The sequence below is a fragment of the Protopterus annectens genome, chromosome 14.part0 (assembly GCF_019279795.1).
Source record: "Protopterus annectens isolate FY-2018-M chromosome 14.part0, PAN1.0, whole genome shotgun sequence".
In the NCBI taxonomy this organism is placed as follows: domain Eukaryota; kingdom Metazoa; phylum Chordata; order Ceratodontiformes; family Protopteridae; genus Protopterus; species Protopterus annectens.
The window spans coordinates 1059762217-1059787738 of NC_056748.1; the positions used below are offsets into that span (position 1 = coordinate 1059762217).

General features: G+C 35.4%; 1 long non-coding RNA gene across 1 annotated transcript in view; it reads left to right on the top strand.

Moving 5' to 3' along the window:
* The first annotated feature begins 13593 nt into the window (after window positions 1–13593).
* The window catches only part of LOC122788825, a 158179-nt gene continuing 146250 nt past the window's right edge, over window positions 13594–25522 (top strand). Inside the window, exon 1 of the long non-coding RNA XR_006362746.1 lies at window positions 13594–13739. This is a non-coding gene — a long non-coding RNA (uncharacterized LOC122788825). The remainder of the gene's footprint in view (window positions 13740–25522) is intronic.

The window sequence follows — 25522 nt, forward strand, 5'->3', positions numbered from 1 at the left end:
CACACAAACAAAGTCGCACATGCAGAAAGATAGATGTACACACACACACACACACACACACACACACACACACACACACACACACACACACACACACACACACACACACATATACTTATTACTTTTGCTTTTTCCTTTTTTAGAACTTACTAAACAGCAAAGCCACATTTAGAGAGGATTAAAAATGTCAGCCATTTGTTTTTTTTTTTTACTAATTGAATTTCATAGCATCTTAACATTCTGCTATGAAGCTGCAAAGCTTGTTTTTTTAAAAAGCGTTACCTATGAATTAATACCCTGCCAAAGATGTACATATAGCCCTTCTGTAAAATCATTCACTAGACTGTCATTGTGGTTTTGGAGGAGCGGCCTTAGGTCAACTGGTGCCCTAGGCAAAAGGGCTCCACGGCGACTCACCACCACACCACTTGGTGCCTCCATCCTGGTCTACTTACTCCAAATAAACACTGAAAAAGTTCCCCTTCTAGAGTGGTGCCCTAGGCAGCTGCCTAGTTGGCCTATGCCTAATGCTGGCTATGGGAGGGGGTTACTGATCTGTTGAATTCCCAGGCATAAAAGTAATGTAAGCAATTAGGCTGGTAATAAATTTGGTAGGCAGGCCTTTTTGGCTTTTTTACTTGAATCATTTTTTTTCAGGGAAATCCAGTCGCCACTGACCTTAGTAATCATGTACTGGTTGTCTGGCCTCTCTAAATTGCATATGCTTGCTGGATTTGGACATAATGCTGTTCAGCATGTTTTGGATTAAAAGGCCAACAATATTAATTTCCCTGAAAAATAAATGAAGAAAAATACACTGAATACTTACATGCATACATATATAACATCTTGTTTCAGGTAATATAAAACAGTTATCTTTTTCTGTGGATGTTGTTTCAGGCAACATAAAACAGTTATCTTTTTTGTGTTTTGCACACAATTATGGCTGAGGTAATACAATTATTATTTAGAAAATTGTTGTGGACATTTCTTGTTCTGGAATAAAACAATTGTGTTTTAATAATATTGGTGCTAATTTTCTAGTAAAAGGAACTGGTTTATGAAGTAATGTTGAATTAAATGTTACCTTTAATGCTGGTAGATCAGGAGAGTGTGGGATCATTCCTACCTCGGGTGCTTGGTTTAGTTTAGCCATCGCTGACACCACAATAGAGCACCAGTGGGTGCTGCACTCCTGAGTGTACCATCTTTAGAGGAGATGTTAAACTGAGGTCCCATCTGTTTAATGTTTAGGTAAATCTCATGAATGTAAATAGTTTTGTGGCATTTATTAACCATATTAGAGCTTTTTTTAAATATTTCCAATACACATCAGACAAAATGACAAACACACTTCAAAGTCCAAGACTATCACAGTTCAAAATAAAACAAATGACCAGTTAGCAATCAGAAATGGAAATTTAATGAAAATCCACGTTAAAAACCACACATGAGTAAGCACTTTTCTCAGTAAGACATCTTCAGAACCATGAGAAAAACAGAAAAGACAAGCTTTAAAAATGGTGGGATAACCCCCATAACAGAACTGATAAGTTTGATGAAATAAACACACATGAGATAAAAAAAATGCAAATGAAATGTGAAAACGATGCAATTGTAAGTTTTTCCCAGTGTGAATGCCAAAATACTTTCATCCAATAGTTAAACTCTCACTGGATTAGCCAGCCAATGATGTCATGTTAAACGGGCACCAAACAGATGAAAAGATGCTAGTCAGGAGTAACAAAGAACCAGTCACTAGTCCCTACCAGTAGAATTGCTGCTTATATCCAATGGTTACCATCTATCAAACAAAACCAACCAGAGTTCAAACAATTTAATGTCAACAGCAAAAAAAAAAAAAAAAAAAAAAAAAAGAGAAGCACTTAAGTTGTTTAAAGCTTTGGTGCTCCTAATTTTAACTTGCTGATAACATCATTTAATCTTGGGAAGTTCATAGAAACCAGTCTCAGTTGCCAAAGCATTTCATGATACAATAATTGATTTTTCCAGTCCCTAGAAAAAACTGCTACATCAATTTTCTCTAGGATACAAAACTTGAACATAGAGAAATTGTGGCAGTGAGCTGCAAGTTTGGCCAATGCACTCCTGTCATCCTTTTTCAAAATGTTGTGTAAATGCTGGCAAATTTTTTTATTAAAATTGTTATCAGTATTTCAGATATAAAATGCTTGACATGTACAGCACCTAGCCATGTACACAACCCTGTTGGTCACATGGTTATACCTTCCCTTGACCATCCACCTAAAAACTTTTGCAAAAATAGCAGTATTAAAATCAGTCTCTGTATAGGGGCATTGACAACAGTAGCCACGCTTGTAAGTCATAAGTGAGTCATTACACAAGCTCCTAAGAGGTCTTTCAAGAATATTCTTCAAATTTAGCTGATTTTTAAAAGTAAATGTTGCTGCTTCTCTAAAAAATGGGTTTCCATTTCTCATTACAGTGTAATATAAACCATGTTTTTTACAAATGATGTTGCAAATATCTAAAGCATCAAGTGAGTAATATAAAACCATATTGTTAGATGCTGAGAAAGAATTTGAAACAGAACCCAATGCTTGGGGTTCAAAAGATAAGAAATTACAACATAATGATAATGATTATAGAAATAAAACAGTATATCCAAATAAAGATAGCTGGTAACAGAACAGCCCCCATCTCACATGACAGCTCTTGTGCTGATACAAATGAAGGACACACTATGCAGAGGGATGACCATATCAGACCAAATTAGGATGTTTCTTTAGATCAACCTGGACTGAGAAGGTCAGAAAGACTGGCCAACAAACAATCAGGGAGAATGCAAAATTCGAATCAAATGGGGAGAGGGAACAACTGGAAGTGGAGGACCAACAACAGCGGTTCATACAAGAGATGGTAAATAGACAACTTGGGGCATTCAATGAAGGTATTGTTTCTATTAAGTCTTTTTACACCTTTAACATCTATAACTTTTCCAGTGTTGAGATAAACCCGGAACATCACAAGTTATTTCTGAAAGGATTTAGTTTTACTCCCTCTGGTCATGCGAATATTGAGAGCACAGGAAACTGAACTTTTGTTTGTTATATGGCAATGAGATGTGGACAGGCATTTCTAATATGGATTTCAAAAGAGTGTAGCCAACCCAACCCCCCTTCATCCCATGATTGATGTATTTGAAAAAAACATGTGAAATGGACATTAGAAGAAATGGAGATACTTTAACCAAACAAGAAAGGGACATTCTGGAGACAATCACCTCAAATAACAATATAAGATGTATGAAGCCAGATAAGGGATAGGGTCTGCCATAATATAATATATAATAAACATTGTGCCCAAACAAAACACTAATGATTATATAAATTTACTTTGCAATGAACATGCAATCTGTAACTCTTCTTTGGCATCACTCTACTCCAACATTCCTTGCTATATAAAACATTACTACAATCACCATCCATATCCCTGATATTTTATAACGATGTCACATAACCCCTGCTTTTCAGTCTGAGTACAAATGGGATTATGTCCATCCCAAATTCCCTAATACAAGAGTATTCATCATCTCCTAAACCATGCCCTAAAATCACTGTTTTCATTTGCAATCACAACTCTTCTATTATTTCTTCATCCTCACAGTAAACAAAGAGACAAAGATTTTGCTCTAATACCTTATGCTTCATTTGGTCTCTGACTGAAAATCTTCCATTCTCCAACTTCCAGATAAGATAACCCAGGGGATTACAATAACTTTTACTTTGAAGACATCTTAACAATACCTCTCTATAAATAGACAACTATTCCCAACCCAGAGACTTATGGGATTTTTCACTGACCTTGTTATTGTAGGTCTTCCTTTCCATACTATTCAAATCCCATGCTGCTTTGTTCTGTAGATAGTTTTCAGAAATGCCTGTTCCCCACACATTCCTTCCATTTCAACCTGCTGGGTTTACCTTAAGCTGTCCCCAGAAAACAGTATTTAGGCCTAGTGGGACTAGCTGAATCAAAAAACAAAAGTAATAAACAAATCAGTAAGTTTATCTAAACTGTACCCACATTCACTGACTGAAACAGTCTCAGACATCACAGAAATATTTAGCTACTAGCAAGTTGTAATCGGAATTATTAAAGAAAATCATCTAGTAGTGTTGGTTTCTTGTTTGAATCTTATGCCAATATTTGTTTATTTATTAATTTCTTTTGCCATTAAAACCCATAAATATACTATTTTGTGTCATTTTGGACAAGAGTTCAAATTAAACCTAGAAACTGCAATGAATGTTCCATGTTTTCTAGGTGATTATTGTTCTTTTCCTGAGAGTACACTCAGAGGTCAGACTAGACCTAACATTACTATGCCCAAGCATGATGCAGTGATGAGATGCTTAGCTGTGTAGTACTTATGTATTATAACTTATCACATTGTTATTCTGCGTTAGTTCAGAAACTTATAATGCCTAACTCTCGCTGAGGGTTTGACTGCCTTCAATGCTTTTTGCAATCCATCATTAGCTAGCAGGGCATGCTGGGAAGAGCAAACAAAACTGCTGGAGGCCTTCCTTACTCACTGGGTGAATGGAAAGGAATTATTTCGTAACCTAGTGAGTCATTTTTGGAGATCAGAACTCAGTAGGAGCTGTGATGTCTCTGAAGATACACCAGGCGATCTCCTGTGATGACTTTATAACTATGTGCAACGTACACATTGTTCATTGCAAAATCAGTGGCTTATGCTGGAAACAAATAAGCAAATATATGCTATAGAAAGAAGCAGTGCTGGATGTTGGTACTGCAGAGCGGCAAGTGAAAAAGAAACAAAGAAAGGAGAGCAGCTTTTGGTGTGCATAAAGACTGAGAAATTAACTGTTGGTGAGGTACAGAATGCTTGCTTTTCACTTTGTTCTTTCAGCTGAGCATGGCTTACATTTATAGAACATGGACTACTGAAACCTTGAATGAGCATATATCATGAGCAGCAATTGCACTTCTTGGGTATCATGATTAATATCCATCTCATCATATGTTGGTATTAGCCCACATGATACTTGGAATTACTGAAATAAGGGCACTTTCTATACCTGTTGTAAAACAATTCCATTGGCAATTTGTATGCTTTAATGTGGTGTTAACCTTCAACTGTTCCATTAGACCAGGAAAGCAGAAGCGCATGCCCTTTTTACTAACCTATGAACCTATGAACCTATGAACAAGCATAGCATTGTGAAATTAAACTGGCAATAAAGATTAGACTGGATCAGTGTGTGACAGCAGCAATGTCTGCACTGTGACAGAAAATCTGCTTCCGTTAATGTGCATAATGTCTAGTAACCTTACCACTGATATGCTTAGTGACGGACTGTCTTGTCTGTATGCCACTGCAGTATATGAAAAGAGATAATTAAGAATAATTTGATTCTCTGAGATGTGGTAAAAATTAACTTGCACTAGAAGAGGTCCTTAGTCTGATGACCCCTCCTTATGCCTCTACCTCCCTTCTCATTTGTCAGTCCCCACCCTCTCGTTATGATACACCTGCTGTACATCCATTTGCAGCATCAGACATTGCTGAAACTGTTGCTTCATCTTCATTGTACTGGCTTGTGCGTAATCTCTCATCTAGGTTCATTGGAGATTACTAGGCTAACGGCATAACAGCCCTTACAAGCCTTGCCAATATACCCCAGTTTTATCCAATATATAGCCCCTAGGGGTAGGATAATGACATGAATTTGTGCCTATGCATTGAGTATTTTACAGATTGCCCCAGTGTGACTTTACAATTCCCCATCCATTGATTGAAATTGTCTTTGAACAGGGCCAGGGAAGGGTTCTGCTCAATGTGAATAAGATTGCCATTGCAAAGAAGGGCCAAGCGTTAAGACACATATCTGTCTGCCCAGCAAGCTTTGTTTGAAGCCTCACTATGTTTAGAATCCTACCTCTGGTGACTCTTGTGCTGTTTCACTAGCGTATGTGTAGTAACTTCATCAGGGCTGGATTTGTGAGTGCCTTGTCGGTCATAAATATGTCACACCTTGATAGTCATTAGGAGACGGAGTAAAGGGATAAGGCTTTTAGTCTATCCACATAGGAAACGTTGTTTGCCCCCTGCATTTTCTTTGTGAGAAACCTCTGAGGTCGCTCCAGCTGTAAGTGCCTAGTCAGGTACATGATATATGGTACATTGTGCTCAATAATTGTTCTAATGAGCATGGAGTAAAGGGGGATTATAATTTCCTTGGATCTGGATGCCATACATTTACTTATAAGTCGAGCCACATAGAAGTACTTCCTTACCTCTGTGGACACTTGGGGGTCAACGTTTAGGCTACTATCTATCTGTGTAACTAGATCTGTCACCTTTGAGTCTACTTTTATGGTGTGCTATTGATGTTGTAATTTGCATGTGGTATTTGACTTCCCAAAGTGTATAATAATGCATTTTTTCACATTTAGTTTTAGGCCATAGTTCTGGCACCAATCATTTGTCTGATGTAGACCCTTCTGAAGGAAATCTCCATCAATGGAGGAATCAAAGAATGCCCCCAGCTTGTAGGTGTCGTCAAACTTTGCCATCCAGAGGCCCTCCACATTAGTCTTGACTTCATAGAAGTATATTCCAAACAGGAATGGTCTCAGCACAGAACCCTGTGTCATACCAGTAGTAACTGGCCTTTTTCTGGATCTGGATTCACCCACTTTAACCATATGTGTCCTGTCCATGAGTCAGTTGGCTATCCATGTTGTGGCTTAGAGATTTATGCCAAATTTTGTGAGTTTATTTATAATACCTGGGCGGAAAATTGTGTCAACTGCCTTTGCCAGGTTGAAGTAGGCAGTAGGTACTGCTTTACCCTCATATATGGCCTCAGTTAGTTTCTCAAAGAAATCTACCAGATTAAGTAGATATGACCTGCCCTTTGACAGGTCAAAATGGGTCAGGTCCAATGTTTTGAGGTTTGTTTTGAGGTTTCCTATGTCATTATTTATCAGGTACATGATTATTCTTTCCTTTTCCTTAAACATAAGACTAGTCAAACTTATGGGTCTGTGTTTTCCTAGTTCAGTAGATGGTCTCCTTTTATGCAGGGGATGACTATTGCTGTTGTCCACTCTATCAGTTAAAAGCCAGTCCAAAGGCTGGGATTAAACAGAGATCCTAATGGGCCTGAAGCATCCTGATGTAAGCTGGGTAAGAGACAACCTCATACATTGTCATCCACCACTGAAGCTGCATATTTAGCTTTAGAGAGAGGAGTGGCAACTTGTTCTTTGGTGATAATTGTTGGTGGACTGGTGTGGTGTATTTCTTGGGAGAAAACTGGGGTTGAAGGGGAGGTGAAATTTGAGCTGAATTTATCAGCAAGCAGATTTGTTATATCTTCCAGCTGAATATAGGTAATGCCAGCTACAACTAATTCCGCACACTGTTGCCCTTAAGATTGCAGACATAACTGAAAAAAATGCCTTATGGTTGCCCTTAGCTTTGGAGGCTATTTTTACATAAACGTCTGCTTTCAGAGACTTCATTAGTTCCCTGATTCACTTGTTTAGACTAATGTGGGACCTTTTTGTACTGTTGTGCATGTGATGATATGAGGTAGTGCCAGCTGTGCCATGGGGGGTAGGGTAGTGCATGTGTAATGTATGCCAGCAGAGCTAACTGGAGTTTTGTAAAGAATTATATGTCATTTGAATATCAAACTAATTTGTACAGACGCTTGTGTTAAAAATGTATAAACAGTGGGTTCTTCTGGAGAGAAAAGAAATATAGATATATGTCAGACCATAATGTCGTAACTGATAAAATGTATATATTTTAACAGAGGACACTGGAATGAAAGGGATTAAGCTTAGCCCAGCTAACGTTAAGAAAAATAGCCTGAAATTAAATGACTTGGTTTAGGCCATAAAGATTTTTGTCTCACACGTGAATGCAGCCAGAGACACAATGTAAAAACCCTGGGCTGGGATCCTGTTTTGTTGTCCTTAGTGGTGAACTAATTGCTACCCTGGGGTACCAGAGAATGGCTTGTTAGTTTCTGCAGGAAGGGTGGAAATGTTGCAATTGTTTTACAGTTTCCAGATGCTGTAATAAACCTTAGCTAAAGTTCTATGTGAATTCTGTGACACATCATTACTGGATCCTGGCTCAGTTTCTAGTGAGAGGGTAGTGTGGGAACCACAGAGCCACGTAACCAGATGTGATGTCATTCTGCAGACAGCACTGAAAGTGTATTTCAATACTAGTGAGAAATGTGAGGTCATACCTCTCAATCTCTTATAGCAAGATAGCAAGAAATCTGGACAAAACCATAAATAAAAGTGGGACAAAGGCCCATTAATAGAGAAAATGTTTAAATATTGCTCATACAAACTTAGAAAGTTGATAGAATAACAGGTTTTGCATTAGCGTGAATTTTCTGAAGTGTGTGAAGTCTGAAACTCAAATGACTGTTATTATTTCCTAAGTTCATTCTTTAATGATTTGCCAGTAATTTGCCAAAAAACAACAATTTTATGAATAGCAGACCAAAAATATAAGGCAAAGATCTGGACATTCTGTGAACATATGTATACCTCAGAGGTATGTGTGAGGTGCGCACTTTGATTTTGGACCTGACAAGACACTCATCCATGTTCATCTTGCCTTACTTAATGTAAAAAAAAATAAAAATATAATAAATAAAAAAATGTTCTAGGCACTTCTTTAGACCTGAAGACACACATAGAGCATGAAATAATAATATATTAAAGTGTTTGCTTTTAACATACTGGCTGTAGCCGTGGTAGTCAGATCATTCTTTTTCTATTGGGTATTTATCTGGTGTGTTTGAGACCAACTTTTAGCCGCAGTTTGTATATGTGTTCAGTTTTACATAAGGCAGTTATTACATCACCTCAGGATACCCAAGTCCACCAGGCTGGATGCAGAGATAGCAGGAAAGTGGCCATCCATGGCTACAGGTCCTAATGTGTACTTGAAAGGATAGGGGTGGAGGGTGCTTGTAACTGGAAAAGGGAAGGGGTCCTTACTTGGTGTAATCTGCAGCTAACCTAACCAGATGAACCAGATGCTGTCTGTGCTGCAGTAGTCCTGGGTACTCTAATAAGGTAAGGTATAAAGGGTTGGGAGAGTGGCCTAATGGTTAAGGTGTTTGCCTTACAAACACAAGGTATAGGGTTTGAGTCTCACAAGGGATAATTGGTTGGGCTTAAAATGGCTCGCAAGGGCAGTTAGCATAGTACTAATCTATGAACCTATGAACCTAAATAGTCCTAACTGAATATGTAAATGCTGCTCAATATGCAAACTAGTTGCCCGATGAGTAATACAAAAATTAGGTAAAGTTCCTAGGTGTTTTTTATAGGGAAAGTTCAACTTCTGGTGATTGCATGTATACAAGACATCAATAGTTGCCACTGCACATAGAACAGCTTCTTGCCAACATTAGGCTTATATACGATCATACAAAGCAAGTTTTAGGCTAACTATACCCTAAGGCTAATTAGGTAATCCCACAATGAGCTTTCCACCAACATGTGCCAGCTCAGATAGGTAAAAAGCAGACCTCTCCTTTCACAAGAGTGCAGACTTTGACCCTCTTAATGTAAAATGATTGGTTTGGAGCCAAAGTGTTAAGGAACCTCAGAGAGATGCCTAATACTAATTAAAAAACACTCAATATAATGTTTTTCAGTGCAGAACTGCACCCCCTACAGTAGTTTGAAAATATAACTTTCAACTATAAAGAAGTACAAAAAAAATAATAAAAACACAATAAACTTTCATGGGATAATGAAAATAAACAATATTTCTAGATGCTTGCAACTGTACGGGGCACTGGCATAGCAAGCAGCTCCAGACAAATGTGCCAAATTTATATCAGCACTAGAAATACAGAACTCGGTACTGAGTCCTCTGGCAATAAAATGACTGAACTTTGAGGCTTTTTGTGAGCTTTCTAACTCAGATAGACAAGGTAAGCACCTACTGCCACTAGATGGATAATCCCAGTCCTCCTAATTTAAAAGCACAGTAAAAAAGCACCCAGAGTGAAATGCTACCATAAACAATCTTAAACTTAAGGAAAAGCAATGAGTAATTCATGTTAACAGTGTGCTTAAAACAGCTTATATTTATTTATTCATTTATTTATTTGCATTTGTTTACCAGGATGGTCCAGGTGGGTCAGAAATGCACATTTTTAGTGGAGTCCCAGGGAGAAAAGCTCCACATATAAGACATTTCACATACAATAGAGAATTTACATTTAGTACATATGATTGGCAGCTTATACAATTGGTGAAAAAAAACAGTACATCAGTAATCATTCTCAAATCAAAGATATTATACAAGCAGTAAAGAGTATATACATGAGAACATTCCATATGAGTAGTTTTCAGCTAGTAAAATTTATAGAGGACACTTCATGCAGTGGGTGCAAAGCAGATATAGGAATTAATTAAGAGACTAGGTTCCTAAACTTTTCACACCTTTAGGAGGTGTAATAGCTGAATGATATGTTATATGAATCCTATTGCAGGAATCAGCAACGTTGGTGGATATTGTTGCAGATATAAGTGGTGGTATGATATTAAGGTAGGCTGAGGGAGTACCTGAATGTCTCACCTGGTTCAATGGTGTGTCTGTAAGAGTTAGGTCTAGAAGGGTAGAAGGAAGCAGATAGGAGGGATCAATGGTAGAACAGTGAGGGTTAGTAGAAGAGGGAATTGGACAGGATGGAGAGGCAGAGTAAGTAAAAGACAGGTGGATGTGAAAGGACAATCCCAGGGTAGTAGAGCGGGGGGTGAAAATAGTTGTGATGGTTGAAGTTAGGTTATAGGAGATGTGGTGTTAACGCATGTGCACAGCCAAGATGAGGAGAGGGGTTGTTTCAGAGATGTATTGAAGAGGGTTACTGAGTGGGTGGATCTTAGTGTGCAATAAAACTACTTCACTTTGTAGAAATGAACCAAGAGACAATTAATTGTGCAGAATTTGTGAAGGTACTAAAAATGAGATAAGTGGATTAATAAGCCCTCCAGCCAATAAAACAACTACATGCAGGACTCTCTAGCATGTTTCCCCAACCTATACAGACCAGGTTACCACCCACAGCCACTATATTGAAAATCAACTGTCCTCAAAAAGTACAAACGCAGAAAATCTTGCTAGAGTTTATAAATGCACTACTTTATCCAACAGCTAGCTAGATGATGAGTTCAGAGAAAGTAAACCAGTAGAACAGACAGTGAGGGGCAAAATTCTTTTTTTTTTTCAAAATAAGCACAAGCAAAGGCAAATAAATAATTCAAGATATAAACAGCAATGTCGAAAGGGAGGTGCTTATAAAGCTCAATTTACAGTAAAGGTGGGCAGCTTAAAATCACCATGTTTAAAAAGCAGATCAAGGAATGAGAGGGCGGGTGGTAAAAATAACTAGCAGGAAGTCAACGACAGTGCTTGTAGTTTTTGCAGGCCTTCAGTCTTATCAGAAAAGACAAAGACATAGAAGTAGTGTTAAGAAACAAGTTAACTAATGGGGGAAAACATGTGAAATGTGTGGCCTATGTAATTTAAGTGTCTATACGCCACATACAACAAAAACACTAGGTCAACCAGATTTCTTAAAAGAGAAAATAAAATGGAACAGATAAAACAGAAAGCAGCTCCATCAGTTTAAGCAAGTCACAGAAACAAATGTAGATTTTCCTCACCCAGTAGGGAGTCACCAACAGTGCCACATTGCCAATTTCATGGCAATGATTCAGTCACTCCCCTCTAATATCAAGCAGACTTTTCTTGTTCCTGATTTATTTGAAATTTAGTAACTCTCCTTTAAAATCAAGTAGCCTTTTCTTGTTGGTAATTTATTTATTCCATACAGAGTTACTGGCATGCATTTTCCACACTGCTGTGACTGTATATGTAGATAGATGTCTTGTGCTTAATTTATGCTCAATCCATACTGAATATTGACTTTCAAAGCATACACACAAGAATAAACAGAACAGCTGTCTTGTGTTGTAGAAGGTTGAATATCTACAAATTATTCTCAAATATTTCAATTAATGCATTATGCTCTTGACATTTTTGAACTGCTGCCTTATCTTCCTGTGTCTGTAAAGCAAGTTTCCTGCAGCCTTTTCAGTCATATCCATTGTAAAAATTGCAAAGCTACTGCTTATACTATTTAAATTGATAGTATCAGTTTCATCTTGGTGCAACCCGTCATAGATATTTTTCATAATGCAAAACTCCTTGATTTGAAGAAAATCAATATCCTTTTCTATTTTTTGCTACTTTTCTGTTATGTTGCATAATTTATGTCTTCAGCATTTCTCCATGGCTTCAAATTAATATGAACTAAAACAGAAGTTATTTATTCAGTTGAAAATGGGATTTAATCAAGTTAGATATCTAGTAAATCAAAATGCAAATGAATGAATGAATGAATGAAATAATGAATGAATGAAGAAAAAAATGAATGAATATATGACTGAGTAAATGAACTCACATGCTGCCTCTACGACAGGTGACACAACTTTATACATCCCACAATTAAATTCACACTTAGCATAATAATGTTTTTTCTAGTTTAAAATGGTATTCCAAAAGTACTCACCATCTTCAAAATGGGAAACATTTAAAAAAAAAAAATCAATTTACTGCAAGCATTTTGAAACATCTGCATGTCTGTTGTAGTTATAATATATTCGGCAGCTTATGGCAGCTAGCTTCCCTATGGACAGTGGTGTAATTTTCTGAATCCTGCACATGGGTCATAAATTAAGCAATTTCAGCCAGGAATATGCAAAACTGCAGTTGCTACACAGTTACAGCCCATAACAGTGATTTCTTGAGCTGATCAATGAGTGTTTGAAAAATTAAGCTGAATTAGTTTGTGTCTAAATACTCTTCTTCGGTGTACTACACTCTCAGCCTTATATTCTAGTTTTTTGCAGTGCAGTGACAATATGCACACTGATTTTATATAACCATTTTAAATCCATAACCATAAAAATGAGAGAAAGCAGAACAGAACAGACACATTTTCAATGACTCTTTGTTTGATTTTCTTTGGAAGAGTTTATTGCCAGTGATTGTGAGCCTTGGACATACAGCAATCTTTGGCTTTGATAGTAACTAGGTAACTAATACATTGTCTGTGGCTTAATAAATAAATGATTGCAGGGAAAGGAATTAGAAGAAAATAGATAAACCTTTTGTCCTTGGCTGCTGCTCTTATAAACCTCATCTTTCCCTACTAACGTGACTTTTTTTTTCATAAAATTAAAACAGATAAACATGTGTTGGTTTAATTTGAGTTACTGCAGTTAATTGCTGTAGTCATCAGATTTGGTATCAGAACTTTAAGGAGACATTGCATGCTTAAATTAATGATTAATTCTGGTATTTTATGTGAAGTGCCAGGCATGCAGAATGACAGAATTTAATATGAACAGTGGTCACTCTGGCATAGTATTTGGGATATCCAGTTCCTTTCAGCATTACCATTTGCTGTTCCATCTCTACAATGCATTGTAATCTAGGCAGCAGTTGCCAGAAACACATTCCTCAGCACATGGTATTAGGGTGCTGGCAGCAATAAGATGGCTTGTGAGTGCTGGTCCCGGCAGCTCTGACTGTATGTACTGGGAAGGAGAAGCTGTGTTTTGAGAAGTTGTTTGGAGGTGGAGTAGTGGGAGAGAAAGGATGAAAGGTTAGTATAACATTATCCATGCAAAAATGAGCAGAACAGCAAGGCCATTTAAATATTTTTAAATTGTGAACTTAAAGCTGTTTTATCTTTTAGTGTATTGATATAATTTTGCAATGTATATAGTTAATTTCAGTTTTAACCGTGCTATCAGAGCTTTTTGAATGAAAGACAGAGGTTAAATCACAATGGTTGCAGCAAAAAGAAACAGGTGGCACTTGACTAAAATGCATGCATAATTAAATTTTGGAGAGATTATATAGAAAATTAATCAATTGAATAAAACAGAAATGATGGTGAAGGTAAAGCTCAATATCTTATGAAAACAACAAACAAAGTAAAAAATATGTACTGTGAACCAAAGAAGGTGATATTTATTTAATGTAAATAAATCTAAAAAAAAAACAAAAAAAGACACAAGAGCTTTTACCCTACCAGGTCACTTTTTCAAAAGATTACTTGGAAAAAGTCCTCTGGTAGGGGAAACGTGCGTGTGTGTTTGAGAGTAAAACTGGAGTAAGCAAGCTTGTGCATATAATTCATATTAGAAAACAGGGCACACATCTATGGACACACATCAGTGACAGATGAGCTGCAAAGTCTGATCATGTTGATAAAGGCATTTAATAGACTGGTTTCTGTCAGATTCAATGAAATCAATTAGGCTGAGCTTGACAACATGAGTTAAAGTTTATTCTAGAAGGTTCAAGCTCAGAGGTAGTCATATTGATTAGGTTAGACGGAGGGATGACACCCATTTTCATGGAAGATGTGAGAGGCTTGATCCCATGTAACATGACTTTGCCAAGAGCCCAGCTGTCCTTCAGGCTTTATTGGTGGGAATTAATCAAATCTAGCATATGCCATATATACCTTTTGATCATGAAAATTATGCATTTGTGTGTGCCTGCATGTGTGTCTGTGTGTATTATATGTAATAAATACACTGTGTTTTTATATATCTATATATATCTGTCTATATATATATATATATATATATATATATATATATATATAAAACAGAGAAAGAGGGATAAAGGGCTATCCAATGAGCTAAGATTAATTTGCTTGTTTAGGAATTTTTTTCATAGATGTAACATTCAGGTATGTTTCACCACAATGTGTTGGATTGTGTAACTGATTTTGTGTGGTGACACCTGTTAATTTGGTGTGGCTGACACCTGCTAATTTTGTGTGCCTGACACATTATTTTTGGGTAGCTGACACCTATTAATTTTTTGTGGGTGACACCTGTTAATTTTGTGTGGCCGACACCCATTAAGTTTGGGTGGCTGACGCATGTTGATTTAGTGCAGATGATGCCCATTAAGTTAGTGTGGTGACACCCATTAATTTTGTGTGGCTGATACCAGTTAATTTGGTGTGACTGAAACCTGTTAATTAGGTGTGTCTTAATTATCATGGCACTGATGAGAGAGATAATAGTGAATAGTGTTGTCCTAGTAGAGAGATGTGTTGGAGTGTGAATTATTTAGCCATGTTTCAATCTATATGAAAGATTGCTTTGTAAGGTCTTGGAGTTTGGTTCTTATGTGAGATGTCTTCAATTCAGAGTCCACATAGGTTTGCACTAGTGCACCACATCCAAAAGCTGTGTCTTAGATTCTTTCAGATCACTCATCAGTTTGTGCACCCCATCCAAAAGCTGTGTCGTAGATTCCTTCAGATCGGTGTTTGTGCAGGGCATTATTGTGAGTCGATATCATGTAGTTAGATGTCCTTCTACATTAGTTTGTCTTGTATCCACAGAGTGCTGGGATATATCACGGCTCCCCTATCATCCTAAATTGACTTATGAGAGTAATACTAGACATGATGGTTAGAAACGGTGTCATGTGGATGCTGATGTATCTTCAGCGGTGTAACACAATATCTCATGGCATTATCATATCATAACTGTGATAGCACAATGTTAGTCCTTTTGCACTGTAAGATGGATCATAAATTGAATGGACGATAGAACCATTTGGGTTAAAACAGGAAGACAAGGATTAATAAGAGTGCTGTAGGGCTTATCCATGGTGCTTTTTCTCTTCAGTCTTTACATGACAGTATATTCAGATATGTGCATACTATGTTTGGTAATATTCAGATATCTGCATACTATGTTTGGTAATATTCAGATAGCTGCATACTATGTTTGGTAATATTCAGATATGTGAATACTATGTTTGGTAATATTCAGATAGCTGCATACTATGTTTGCTAATATTCAGATATGTGCATACTATGTTTGGTAATATTCAGATAGCTGCATACTATGTTTGGTAATATTCAGATATGTGCATACTATGTTTGGTAATATTCAGATATCTGCATACTATGTTTGGTAATATTCAGATATCTGCATACTATGTTTGGTAATATTCAGATATCTGCATACTATGTTTGGTAATATTCAGATATCTGCATACTATGTTTGGTAATATTCAGATATGTGCATACTATGTTTGGTAATATTCAGATATCTGCATACTATGTTTGGTAATATTCAGATATCTGCATACAAAGTTTGGTAATACTCAGATATGTGCATACTATGTTTGGTAATATTCAGATATCTGCATACTATGTTTGGTAATATTCAGATATGTGCATACTATGTTTGGTAATATTCAGATATGTGCATACTATGTTTGGTAATATTCAGATATCTGCATACTATGTTTAGTAATATTCAGATATGTGCATACTATGGTAATATTCAAATATCTGCATACTATGGTAATATTCAGATATCTGCATACTATGGTAATATTCAGATATCTGCATACTATGTTTGGTAATATTCAGATATCTGCATACTATGTTTGGTAATATTCAGATATGTGCATACTATGCTTGGTAATATTCAGATAGCTGGATACTATGTTTGGTAATATTCAGATATCTGCATACTATGTTTGGTAATATTCACATATGTGCATACTATGGTAATATTCAAATATCTGCATACTATGGTAATATTCAGATATCTGCATACTATGTTTGGTAATATTCAGATATCTGCACACTATGTTTGGTAATATTCAGATATGTGCATACTATGTTGGTAATATTCAGATATCTGCATACTATGTTTGGTAATATTCAGATATCTGCATACTATGTTTGGTAATATTCAGATATCTGCATACTATGTTTGGTAATATTCAGATATCTGCATACTATGTTTGGTAATATTCAGATATCTGCATACTATGTTTGGTAATATTCAGATATGTGCATACTATGTTTGGTAATATTCAGATATCTGCATACTATGTTTGGTAATATTCAGATATGTGCATACTATGTTGGTAATATTCAGATATGTGCATACTATGTTTGGTAATATTCAGATATCTGCATACTATGTTTGGTAATATTCAGATATGTGAATACTATGTTTGGTAATATTCAGATATGTGCATACTATGTTTGGTAATATTCAGAGATGTGCATACTATTTTTGGTAATATTCAGATATCTGCATACTATGTTTGGTAATATTCAGATTTGTGCATTCTATGTTTGGTAATATTCAGATATGTGCATACTATGCTTGGTAATATTCAGGTATGTGCATACTATGTTTGGTAATATTCAGATATCTGCATACTATGGTAATATTCAGATATGTGCATACTATGTTTGGTAATATTCAGATATCTGCATATTATATTTGGTAATATTCAGATATGTGCATACTATGTTTGGTAATATTCAGATATGTGCTTACTATGTTTGGTAATATTCAGATTTCTGCATACTATGTTTGGTAATATTCAGATATGTGCATACTATGTTTGGTAATATTCAAATATCTGCATACTATGGTAATATTCAGATATCTGCATACTATGTTTGGTAATATTCAGATATCTGCATACTATGTTTGGTAATATTCAGATATGTGCATACTATGTTTGGTAATATTCAGATATCTGCATACTATGTTTGGTAATATTCAGATATGTGCATACTATGTTTGGTAATATTCAGATATGTGCATACTATGTTTGGTAATATTCAGATAGCTGCATACTATGTTTGGTAATATTCAGATATGTGCATACTACGTTTGCTAATATTCAGATATGTGCATACTATGTTTGGTAATATTCAGATAGCTGCATACTATGTTTGGTAATATTCAGATATGTGCATACTATGTTTGGTAATATTCAGATATGTGCATACTAAGGTAATATTCAGATATCTGCATACTATGTTTGGTAATATTCAGATATCTGCATACTATGTTTGGTAATATTCAGATATCTGCATACTATGTTTGGTAATATTCAGATATCTGCATACTATGTTTGGTAATATTCAGATAGCTGCATACTATGTTTGGTAATATTCAGTTATGTGCATACTGTGTTTGGTAATATTCAGATATCTGCATACTATGGTAATATTCAGATATCTGCATACTATGTTTGGTAATATTCAGATATCTGCATACTATGTTTGGTAATATTCAGATAGCTGCATACTATGTTTGGTAATATTCAGATATGTGCATACTATGTTTGGTAATATTCAGATATGTGCATACTATGGTAATATTCAGATGGCTGCATACTATGTTTGGTAATATTCAGATATCTACATACTATGTTTGGTAATATTCAGATATCTGCATACTATGTTTGGTAATATTCAGATATGTGCATACTATGTTTGGTAATATTCAGATATCTGCATACTATGTTTGGTAATATTCAGATATGTGCATACTATGTTTGGTAATATTCAGATATCTGCATACTATGTTTGGTAATATTCAGATATGTGCATACTATGGTAATATTCAGATATGTGCATACTGTGTTTGGTAATATTCAGATATCTGCATACTATGTTTGTTAATATTCAGATATGTGCATACTATGTTTGGTAATATTCAGATATGTGCATACTACGTTTGGTAATATTCAGATATCTGCATACTATGTTTGGTAATATTCAGATAGCTGCATACTATGTTTGGTAATATTCAGATATCTACAAACTATGGTAATATTCATATATCTTCATACTATGTTTGGTAATATTCAGATAAGTGCATACTATGTTTGGTTATATTCAGATATGTGCATACTATGGTAATAGTCAGATATGTGCATACTATGGTAATATTCAAATATCTGAATACTATGGTAATATTCAGATATCTGCATACTATGTTTGGTAATATTCAGATATCTGCATACTATATTTGGTAATATTCAGATATCTGCATACTATCTTTAGTAATATTCAGATATCTGCATACTGTGTTTGGTAATATTCAGATATGTGCATACTGTGTTTGGTTATGTTCAGATATCTGCATACTATGGCAATATTCAGATATGTGCATACTATGGTAATATTCAGATATCTGAATACTATAGTAATATTCAGATATCTGCATACTATGTTTGGTAATATTCAGATATGTGCATACTGTGTTTGGTAATATTCAGATATGTGCATACTATGTTTGGTGATATTCAGATATCTGCATACTATGTTTGGTAGTATTCAGATATGTGCATTCTGTGTTTTGTAATATTCAGATATGTGCATACTATGTTTGGTAATGAGAAGAAAGTAACATTTTTCAACCTCATTAAGATAAGTCATTCAGAGAAGTCCATTCCAGTAATATTTCCAGGTATGCTGACTCAAATTCTGTGGAAGGAAAATATGTAATGCCTCTGTCCCACTGGGAATGCTGTCATTCCACCTGTGGATCTGTACACCCTCTGCCATTGGGAATACTGTCATTCCAGCTGTGGATCTGTACAGTGGATACTGTGTTTGGTTATGTTCAGATATGTGCATACTATGGTAATAGTCAGATATGTGCATACTATGGTAATAGTCAGATATGTGCATACTATGGTAATATTCAGATATCTGAATACTATGGTAATTTTTTTTGTTATGGTGCTGTTGTAGTCATGAGACTTGGGAGGATTTTGTTTACATTTTCATTCAAAGACTCATTGGTTAAGGATTGAGACTCATGACCTGAAATAGATTGTCTAGATCTCTCAGTTAAATTGTCATACATTCAATATGCTCAAAAATTGCCTAATTCAGTTTTGAATTCAGTCAAGGAGTTACATGTTTTAACGAAATGATTGTTGGTACAAAAGGGAGTTTTATTTTTTCTGGGGCTCAGGTTTTTTCTGGGGCTCAGGTTCCAAGAGTCTGTAATAATGGAGAACCACAAAGCATAGAGTATCATTAAGAGTGCAGATGTTATGATACAACCCTTTGTAGCCCTTACACAAAAACTTACTAAGCACACCTTAATATTTTGCTCATATTCTACAGACGGTCTAAATATACTGAAAGTTATTCTGCTTATTAATTAAGGCTGTCACTCGTTTTTGTTAGACTGAAAGATTTGTAAAGCTAAAATTATATTCCAGATTCAGTGGGATGATGAAGGAAGGGATAAAAAGTGCCTTCATGTGTCTACAAAGTCAATTATTTGCTGCTGCCTTCACCCAGATGAGTTAGTCTATATTTATTTATAATAACAACAACCTATTTTGTCTTAGGTATGGTAATTCTTATTTTAAGATAGGGTCTTTTCTGATGTGGGAACAGAGGCCATGGAAAAGATTACCTGCAGACGTTAAAACATGTAACTCCTTGACTGAATTCAAAACTGAATTAGGCAATTTTTGAGCATATTGAATGTATGACAATTTAACTGAGAGATCTAGACAATCTATTTCAGGTCATGAGTCTCAATCCTTAACCAATGAGTCTTTGAATGAAAATGTAAACAAAATCCTCCCAAGTCTCATGACTACAACAGCACCATAACAAAACTAAACAGTAACCTAATCAAAATATTCTAGCCTCATCCTAAAATTAACAGTAATAAAAATCAAATTGGCATAATTACACAATATCAATTAAAAATGCAAAAATACTTTGCTAATTTATCAAAAAAGTAATATAATGTGGCTGCTGAAACAAAACATAAGCCCTGCCACTAATAAAGAAAAAGTTACTTCCCTAAATAAAATGAATGTTGCCCTTTGAAACTATAATGAAAAATAACAAACATGTAAAATTTTGTAAAAATCAACATTGAAAACTCCTTTGACACTTACAAAATAAGTTAAATCTGCAGACACCGCAACCATCTAGCTATCTTTTCATATAAAATAATTTGTTTGCCATCTTCATCACTGAAGATGACTTACATTTGGACCAACCCACAGTAAAATCATTATCCATTCTCCAAATACCAATCCTCTGCCACAGTGCCTAACATACCACTTTCCAAGATGTCACCTCAAGGGCACCACTTAAGAAAATCTACCATCTAAATAATATTTCCCAAACTCAATGAAGCCAGATGCAGAACACTGAAAATTACTCACAAAAATGAAATAACTAAACCTACTGCATAAAACAAAAAAGAAGTAATTAACAAATGCAAACCCAAACTCCTCCAACTTAGTCAGTTCTAAATATAAGGAGTAAGGTGCCTTTACAATGTTTATTTTTATTGAGTTTGTGCTTTTTATTTGTGTATGGTGCTTGTGCTTTAGTGTGTGTGTGTGTGTGTGTGCAGGCTTGAACCCTGTACCCTGTATGCAGGTGTTAAAGACTTCTGATCTGTTCCTCATAATATCTGTGGTTTGTAAATGTTGCAATGCTTGATATTTGATGGTGTAGTAGTAGCATTGTTGCCTCACAGCTGCAGGTTCTTCCCATGTTACAAAGACATGTCTGCATTATTTCTTCCTGGGCCTCTGCTGAAAATTGTTTATTTGTTCCAAGTCAGACTGTCCTGATTAAAAATGTTAAATAAAATTGACAGGCATTTGAATTTCAGACTTAAGGGTTTCTGAATGTTTAATTCCGATGGTGCAGTGGTAGTATTGTTGCCTCACAGCTATAGGTTTTCTGGTTTGATTCTTGGTTGGAGTCTGCATCTCCTCCATGTGTTTGCCCTGCCATTTTACAAAGATGTGTCTGCAGTTTGTTCTGTCTAAAATTGACAGGCATTTGAATTTCAGACTTCAGGTTTCTGAATGTTTAATTCCTTGTATAATTGATGGTGCAGTGATAGTATTGTTACCTCACAACTATAGGTTTTCTGGTTTGATTCTTGGTTTGGTGGCTTCTCTGTGCTGCATCTCCCCTATTTTTGTGTGGATTTGCTCTGGTGCCCTGCCATTTTAGTATTAATCCCTGCATCTCTGCTGAAAATTGTTTTTGTTCTGTCCGCAGTAAAATTGACAGGCATTTGAATTTCAGACTTCAGGTTTCTGAATGTTTAATTCCTTGCAGATTTGATGGTGCAGTGGTAGTATTGTTGCCTCACAGCTATAGGTTTTCTGGTTTGATTCTTGGTTGGAGTCTGCATCTCCTCTCTGTGTTTGTGTGGATTTGCTCTGATGCCCTGCCATTTTAAAAAGACGTGTCTGCAGTATTAATTGTTTTGTTCTGTCCGGCAGTAAATTGACCGGCATTTGAATTTCAAACTTCATGTTCTTCAGAATACATAGTAGCACAACCTTTTTATTTTCTAAGTTTATAAGATGAATATTTTAAATTTGTCGAACTGAATTCACTGAATATGGACTGTAGAATTGTGCATATTTACTGATAAAGGTGCACTGTAGAATTGTGCATATTGACTGATAATGGTGGACTGATGATAAATGTTCTCAACTGGGCATTTTTGCCATTATGGGTGCATATGTTTTGTTTCATTGCTTACTGGAAAAATGTTCAAAACAAATTTAAAACACCCTCTAACAAGTGTACTGTATTGTACAAGGAATATAATTTTAGTACAATGAGGAAGGTGTATCAAAGCGCATGTATGTTTCATATTAATCTTTATCTGCCACTGGCAAAATGTATTTTCTTTGAATGTGGGTTTCAATGCTGTTTCAATGAAGACTGCATTGCTTTGTTTAACAGATGACTTAATGTTTGTGCTGTAAAATACAAAATAAAACTTTCAAATGAAGTCCAATCATTGAAGTAAAGCAGTATGCACATTAGTGTTTATGGTAAATGAAGTGAAATAGCCAAGTAATGGTTAATTGGAATGGCTGCAGAGGCTCCAGTTCAACCATTATTTTGTCAGGGAGTGGGAAGGGCAGCAAACTCAGACAGGCCCAGCTGAACTATACCTCCCAACTGTCCAGATTTTCAAAGAATGAATAGATTTTTGCTTCTTATTTTTGGTTTGTTGTTCATAAAATTTGTAGTTTTAATTCCTAAATGATTTGCCAGAAGTCACTAAATAATAAGTTTCAGACTTCATAACCTTCATAAAAATGCATGTTAAAGTAAGAGCCGTTCTATCAACTGTCTCAATTTATACAAGAGCAATTTTAGTACTGTTTATATAATATATTTGGCCTTGTTCAGATTTACTGCATTAACAGGTTGAGAGGTACATGCAAATAAATTGCTTTATAGAATTAGGCATAGCCAACCTCTCAACTGTCCCCAATTTTTGGCTCAAAATGTTGCTCTTCCCAACTGTAATAATCAAAGTTATAGAGATTACTGAAAATCATGTAGATTTTTTTTTTTTCAGCTGCTCAAGGTAGCAGTACTAATATTAAAGTGTCCCTTCTTTGACAGGTAGAAGCTGTATTGTGTGTCTATTTTATATTTTTGCATCACATTTTGGTCCATTTTTCATAAAATTGTGTTTTTGGCAAATTAGTGACAAATCACTAAAGACTGAAGTTAGAAAATGACAGACATTTGAGTTTCAGATTTTATACCCTTCAGAAAATTCATACTAATGCAAGACCTATTCTATTATCTTTCTAAGTTTATTAGAGCAATATTTAAAAATGTTTGTATTTATTGTTTCCCACTTCACCCTGTTCTGCTTTTTGTCGAATTTCTCTTTCTTGAAGTTGAGGAGTATGACAAATGTGTCAGGGGCCATCACAGTCAGCCAGAGAGATTTCAAATTGTGACATGTGACTCTGGATGTGTCCAGCAAGGCAAGGAGTAGTTGTATCTACCTTGGATGGGGTACTGTTGATTTATGCTTATTACTCAAAGTGCCTGTTGCTCTGTGTTTAAGTAGCAATGCTTTAATGACCATAAGGTAAAAGCTTGTCTGACATCGAAAGAACAAAGTAAGCTTATATATATACTGTTAATTGCCACCAACAACACATTGAAGCCTGTTTGTTGCCATGCAGAGAATACTTGACTAGATAATGTATAAGCCTTGGTATTAAAGGACAGGATTCCCATTATTTTAAAAGCTCATTACACTTGTTGGAGACTTCCAGTCATCTCTGTGGTTTGAGTTGAGTGCTTCTGTTTTTCTTATACTTGATTTTGACTGACATTCCAGTAATGTATTTAAAAAGTAATTTATTTTGAAATATTTTTATTCTTCTACACTTATTTTTGTCTTGATTGGACTTTCATAATGATGGTTTGCACCCAGGGCAGCGTATTTAATTAAAGTTAGTTTTTGTAGTTGTCCAGACTGTGAGAAACAAAAATAATACCAGCAATCATTTCTGAATATATAGGTCCTAGAATGAAAAAACTGTAATGAGCAAAATATACATTCCCACTAAAAATATTATCAGTCAATTAAAATACCTAAATGTCCCTAACCAGTCTTAAAAGTAGGACAAAATATACAAGAAAAAATAAAACTCTCTTTTGTACCAACAATCATTTCTGAATATATAGGTCCTAGAATAAAAAAACTGTGATGAGCAAAATATACATTCCCACTAAAAATATTATTATCAGTCAATTAAAATACCTAAATGTCCCTAACCAGTCTTAAAACTAGGACAAAATATACAAGAAAAAATAACACTGTCTCTTTTGTAGAAATATATATTCTAACAAAAATGTAATCCCCAAAATACGAATCCATATTTAACTTCAAGTAAACACTTTTCCCTGTCACCTAAGGCACATTCTGAAAACTTTCCAGTGACGAGTCAACAAAGTACAAAGAATTAAAACAAACGTAAAAAGATAAGGAAATATTAATGGAATATCTGAAGGTGCGGATGTAGATTTTTTTGTTTTCGGGTACAGAACACAAAAAGATATTTGAAATGTAAGTTGTTCTCTGCTTCTATAATACCAAGGGTGCATTTATACCAACAAAACACAGACACAGTATATCATACTTATCTCAAAAGCAAAACATTATATAAGGGTATTATAAAAACATGAATCTGAGATAGAATAAAAACTTGCAGCCACATCTCTAACAGCATCAACAAGTGCTTAACACCATTCAGCCCTTCTTTTCAAGCATTTTGTTACCATTTTTCCTCTCATTGAGTACCACAACTCCTTTTCACTGTTGTGATAAAATAAACCATGTGAAGCAGAAACTAAACCATATGACAATAATGAGCAAATTGCATGAAAACTAGAGTGGGAAGTTGGCATAATAGTTAATGTGCTTACCTTAAAGACATAAGGTGCAGGGTTTGATTCTCACATGAGGTAATTGGCTAGGCTTAAAATGGCTCACAAGGGCAGTTAGCCTAGTACAAACCTATGAACCTATAACCACCTACAATAATTACAAGCTTCAAAAAAGAAATAATAAATGAAGAAATAAATATTGACAGCTAAAATAATGACCACCGATGGTCATGTAGTAAGTAGCATTGCTGGAAAAAGTATCATTAAACCACAGAAGTGTAATACAAGCTAGGAAGTTTAGACAGCATAAATTAAGCACATAAGGCCATGCTATTACAAAAAACCCCCTAAAATCCTCAAAA